Consider the following 6,016-nt stretch of genomic DNA (forward strand, 5'->3'; position numbering starts at 1 on the left):
CTTTACCAACTAACTTCAATAATTTCTTCATCTAAACCATCAACCTGCCTCTTAGACCCCATCCTGACTAGGCTGCTTAAAGAAGTTTTACCCTTAGTTAGCACTTCTATACTAGATATGATCAATCTGTCTTTATCTACAGGCTATGTACCACAGCTGTAATTAAACCTCTTCTGAAAAATCCCAACCTTGATCCAGATGTTTTAGCCAACTATAGACCTATATCTAACCTTCCATTTCTCTCTAAGATCCTGGAGAAAGCAGTTGCCAAACAGCTGTGTGACTTTCTACAGAGCAATAGTTTATTTGACTTTCAGTCAGGATTTAGAGCTCATCATAGCACAGAGACAGCACTGGTGAAAATTACTAACGACCTCCTAATTGCATCAGACAAAGGACTTGTCTCTGTACTGGTTTTATTAGATCTTAGTGCTGCATTTGATACCATTGACCATCAGATCCTATTACAGAGACTGGAACATTTCACTGGCATTAAAGGTACCGCTCTAAGCTGGTTTAAGTCCTATTTATCAGACTGATTTCAGTTTGAACATGTTAACCTCTTTTCACCTACGTCATATTGCAAAAATTCAGGAACATCTTGTCTAAAAATGAGGCAGAAAAACTAGTCCATGCATTTGTTACTTCCAGGCTGGATTACAGCAATTCCTTATCAGGCTGCTTGAAAAAGTCCATTAAGACTCTTCAGCTGATCCAGAATGCTGCAGCATGTGTTCTGACAGGAACCAGGAAAAGGGATCACATTTCTCCTGTTTTAGCTTCTCTGCTTTGCCTTCCTATAAAATCCAGAATAGAATTTAAAATCATTCTTCTCACCTACAAAGCTCTTAATGGTCAGGCACCATCTTATCTTAAAGAGCTCATAGTACCTTACTACCCCACCAGAGCACTGCGCTCCCAGAATGCAGGGTTACTTGTGGTTCCTAGAGTCTCCAAAAGTAGACTGGGAGCCAGAGCGTTCAGCTATCAAGCTCCTCTCCTGTGGAACCAGGTTCCAGTTGGGGTTCAGGAGGCAGACACCATCTCCACATTTAAGAGTAGGCTTAAGACTTTCCTCTCTGATAAAGCTTTTAGTTAGGGCTGGCTCAGTTGAGTCCTGAACCATCCCTTAGTTATATTGCTATAGGCCCAGACTGCCGGGGGATTTCCCATGATACACTGAACTCCTATTTCTTCTTTCTCTCCCTCTGTATGCAACCTCATCCCATTAATGCATGTTACTAACTCAACTTCTTCCCTTTCCCGTAGTCTTGTGCTTTCTCGTCCCTCTCCCCTCTCCTCCTATCACTTCCTGCAGGTGTTTCTGGCTCTGGATCTGTGGTTGCGAGTCACCTGCTGCCCCCATGTTCCTGCTTGACATCCTCTGTTCCAATTATTGTTACTAGTCCTATTGTTATTATAATCATTAACATTACGATTATCATTAACACTACTGTAAATATCTGCACCATTTTTCATTCAGGCTATAGCAACATTACCTTTAGAGTGTGTGTGTGTGTGTGTGTATGTATATGTGTGTATATGTATATATATTAAAAAAAAAATAATAATTTTGTGTAGGCTCTCTCTCTTCTCCGCCCCCCCCCCCCCCCCCCCCCCCCCCCAAACAGTTGAGGCAGATGGCCGCCCACCCTGAGCCATGGTTCTGCTCGAGGTTTCTGCCTCTTAAAAGGAAGTTTTTCCTTGCCTCTGTCGCCTAGTGCTTGCTCTTGGAGGGAACTGTTGGGTTTCTGTAAATAACATGTCAGAGTACCATCTAGACCTGCTCTTTTATGAAAAGCGCTCAGAGATAACATCATTTTTCACACGTTGTCATGCCACATATCAATTTTCTCACGCAGTGCAAAACAAATGTAACTGACAACTCTCCGAATTAACTCCACCCAGCTATTGCGATCAAGTGTTACCCCCCCCCCCACCACCACGCTGCCAGTTGCAGCCTGATTGTGACCGAGTGGAAACATAGATGGTAGAATTTTGCAATATAAACATCTGAAAACTCAGGCGCAACGTTACTGTTTGGGACTGTGAGCTGCACTTTATCAGAGGTGCTGATTTAACGTGTGTGTGGATTTGTGGTGAGATTTCTGCCCGATCAGGAGTGTTTAATTTTCCACCTCCTTGTCATTTTAACATGCAGTCCCACACGGGTTTCTGTGTCTGTCAGACGATGTGAAGGGGATTCTACCAGCAGAGCATTAATGAAGGCAAAAGCACATCAGAGTATAGAGCAGGTAGACTAATAATATGAATTCTCATTAAATGATGACATTAGTTATATTACTTTTTCTGGACATATCAGAGAACACAGATATGTGGGATGGACTTTTGGAAGTTTTGAACATGAGCAGAGAAGCTGCTGAAACACAGGAGTTATTAAAGTCCGGGAGTTTAACTGAATTAAAATTTAATAATTTATCATTGAGGTGAAAAGGTGCCACATGCACATTTAAAGAGGTCACTTTATTAAACAAAAGACACAAAAGAGGAGGAAAGACTGAATCATGCCTGCGTGTGTGCTTTGTGTTAAACTTTCATATAATTCAGCATTGAAGATTGCTTAAAAATAGTAAAATCTTGTCTCATCTCAATGTTGTGAACCCAAAATCTTGTCATCTCATCTAAGTGTCTTGTTACACCCCTAATTAATATGTATTAGTCTATATAATAACTTTATTTCCAATCCCAATTAAGGAAAGGCAGGCACATTGAGGTATTTAAGGGAGTTTAGAGTTTTTCTCAGCACATACACCTACAACATCTATTCCAGCCTCATCCAAAATCCAATGAAATTCTTCCCGGGAAGTTCCTTTGAGTGGGCTACAGCAATTGCTGCTTTTTAATACCGTCCTCCAGGATCCACAAACCAAGACTTCCTCGCTGTGCAGAAGTCATTATTTAGAAAGCTATCAGTTCTGAGTAGTGTAGACCAGGCACATTCAATGAGATGTGCACAGACCATAGACTGTATATGCACGACTCCACATCCAGCCTCTAGCTCAGTCACGGGACTTTTTGAAGACACATTCTATTATGTAGCTATACAAACTGGACAATTCACCAATATGGCATGGCAAGACAACATCTGCCACACGTTAAACAGAAATTGGTTCCAAATGTTCCTGTCAAGTAACCTGTACAGTAATGTGACTGTTTAGACTCAGTGAAAACCTTTGGATAGTGACAACTTGCCAGAAAGCATTATAATTTTCCCTGACAATAAAACTGACTTTAACATAAGTGTATAACAGCAGTTAATTTTTGGGAGAAAGGCCAACTAATGCCGTGAGCTGTGGCCTCATTACCAGCAGGAGGTGAGCTCCATTTACGGGCACACTTATTATGCATGCACATCCCAAACAGCCTGAAAGAAAGCTACAAAAAATCCTCATTAAACAAAGGCAACCGGTGCAGCCGGCGCACTGTAGCATCCGAGCCTCAAAAGCGCTTATCTGCATATGAATAGTTGGCAAGATATACTCATTAGCATTTTAATGGGTTGAAATGGAAACATAAACAAATATGCTTATTCAGACATACTGGACAAATCATGTATGCACAAATATGAATATAGCCATGTTAAACCTTTGAATAGGCTGAGCATATGATTCATGGGATTCAAGCAGTTTATGTTCTCATCCTCTGCAATGTAAATACAAACCTTTTAACGTTTGTTTTACATATTTCTCTATGCTGACTGCTGTATCACTATAGGTAACTGCCACCACACATGGCCCAGATGTGTGAGCTTTGTGCAGCTAAATAGACAACAGGTTAACCACAGCAGCATTGCAGGTGCAAGAGATTTGTTTAGAGATTTGTTTAGAGATTTGTTTCTGCAGAGTGGAAGTGTGCTTCATGCAAATCAGAAAGCGCAAGGAAACTAGATAAGAGTGAAAACATGTATCAGAGAAGTAAAATCATAACAATACTGCACAAAAACATTGAGCAGTTTAGATACCGTGAATCCAGGAACAGACCTGACTGTATTTCATGTGTTTTTTAATGGAGGAAAAACATAGCAGATGCTCAACTTGCTCATGTCAACTGACTTAATGTTAATATGGTGTTTTTTTTAGTTAATAACAAAAATATTGTGAGAGCTGTAAGCACTGCAGCTCTGTTTACCCGACAGAACTGATATCCATTTTGACACATGACCTTTAAAAAGCTCATGAGTCTCATCAACACTGGAGAAACTTGCAAGGCTGCCATAACAGCTATAATATTCACAAGAGACACAAGTTTTCATTATATCTTAAAATATATAACTGGCATCTTCCTCACAAGCATATATGTGAGCTCAAAGAGCAGTATATAGCTGCTGCTGTGGATTCCTCAGATGAAAAGCGAAAGGCTGCAGTCATATCATCATCATCATATCATTGAATCATTGTGTGTGGGTGGAGTGGTTATTGATGAGGTAAAACTCCCCTCTTCGGATGTAGCACTTCATATTATTCCCAGCACCACACCTGTGATAGCAGTATATAATCAACCTTGATCTCTCTCTCACACACACACACACACACACACACATCCACTAATTCAAGTTAAAACAGAATCCTCTTCCCTTTAACGGTACACTGCTAAAACACAAGAGTTGAGGAACAGAAAAACAATCCGGGGGAGACGGAGTAAAACAAACCTTAAGTTGTCCCAAGGGAGTAAAGATTTTGCCGTTTCAAGTTTCTTCACAGGCAGCGTGCCACTTCTTTGCCCTCTTCTTCAAGCACAGTTGTTATTACACTCTCATGATGCTGTATGTATGTGAAACAGGGATGATTTGATATGCCAGTGGATTTCCTGGACCGACCACACAGTTTGCTTCCATTCAAGAAAGGTCTGAAACAGCTCCAACATGAGGCTCAGCTACTGGTTTAACTCTTTGCCTGGCAGAGACAAACATCTTCACACCCCACAGCAGGAGTTAGACAGTGACCCATCTCCCCCTTCATTGTCCATTCTGGGCCACAAACACGTCTCTGCCACATATAAGCATTAATTTACTGCCTGTTGGGCTGCACAGTCTATGACTATTGATTAAACAGTGCTCCCAGCGCTAATTTAGTGCCCATGATACATTCTGTCATGAGGGAAGCAGGAAGGGAGCATTGATTCACGTACAGTTCTGCTAGGGGCACTTTTGTAGCACAACTCTACAACAAGGGTCTAATTAACTTCCAAACCTCTTAGAGCACTACTTTCACATTTGTCCTGGCTTATCTCTCTTTTATCCGTAGTGTTTCTGCAGATCAGTGCGTTACAAGTAACATCATGTCGTTCAGTTCCCAGTGTGGCCATCCATACTGAAAATCTATATACTGATGCTGCTTGGCACACTGTAAGAAACAACCTGTAAAATTTCCTGAATAAACATGAGGTAACAATTTGCATTTGATTTGTTTGGGTAGATATCACCATATGTTTTGAGTCTAGGGTACCTACATTTATGACTCAAAAGAATTTGGCTAAGTCTGAGGCTGGTTGCACAAAAAACCTTAAGTTAAGATTTTCCTTAAAGTTGAGGTTTCCTTAAAATACATTTGGTTGCACAAAATACCCTCAAGTCTTACCCTTAAGGTTTCCTCAAAATGTTTCCTTATCTTGTTCCTATACTTAAGGAATCCCTCAAGTGTGTTAAACCATTGCACAAAGGACCTTAGCAACCAAAGTAAGGAAAATAATTTAAGGTACCTCTGGCTTTCTCTTAACTGCAACATAGCTGATATAAATACTTTATTTATCCCAAGGGAAATTAGCATACGAAATATACATACATTGAACCTATATTAAAATAAACTTATAACACAGTAAAACAGTGCAAATGGAAGTAAAGAGTATAGATGGACGTAGAAATTGTTCTTTTGTCTATTGTCCTCCCTGCCATGACTAGGAGCTCTTGTGTCTGATGGCTAGGGGGACGAAAGAGTTTAAGTCTGTTGGTGGAGCTGGGCTGGGACAGCAGTCTGAACAAATCCCAAGAATTGTGTTC

This window comes from Micropterus dolomieu, linkage group LG21 (assembly GCF_021292245.1).
Source record: "Micropterus dolomieu isolate WLL.071019.BEF.003 ecotype Adirondacks linkage group LG21, ASM2129224v1, whole genome shotgun sequence".
In the NCBI taxonomy this organism is placed as follows: domain Eukaryota; kingdom Metazoa; phylum Chordata; class Actinopteri; order Centrarchiformes; family Centrarchidae; genus Micropterus; species Micropterus dolomieu.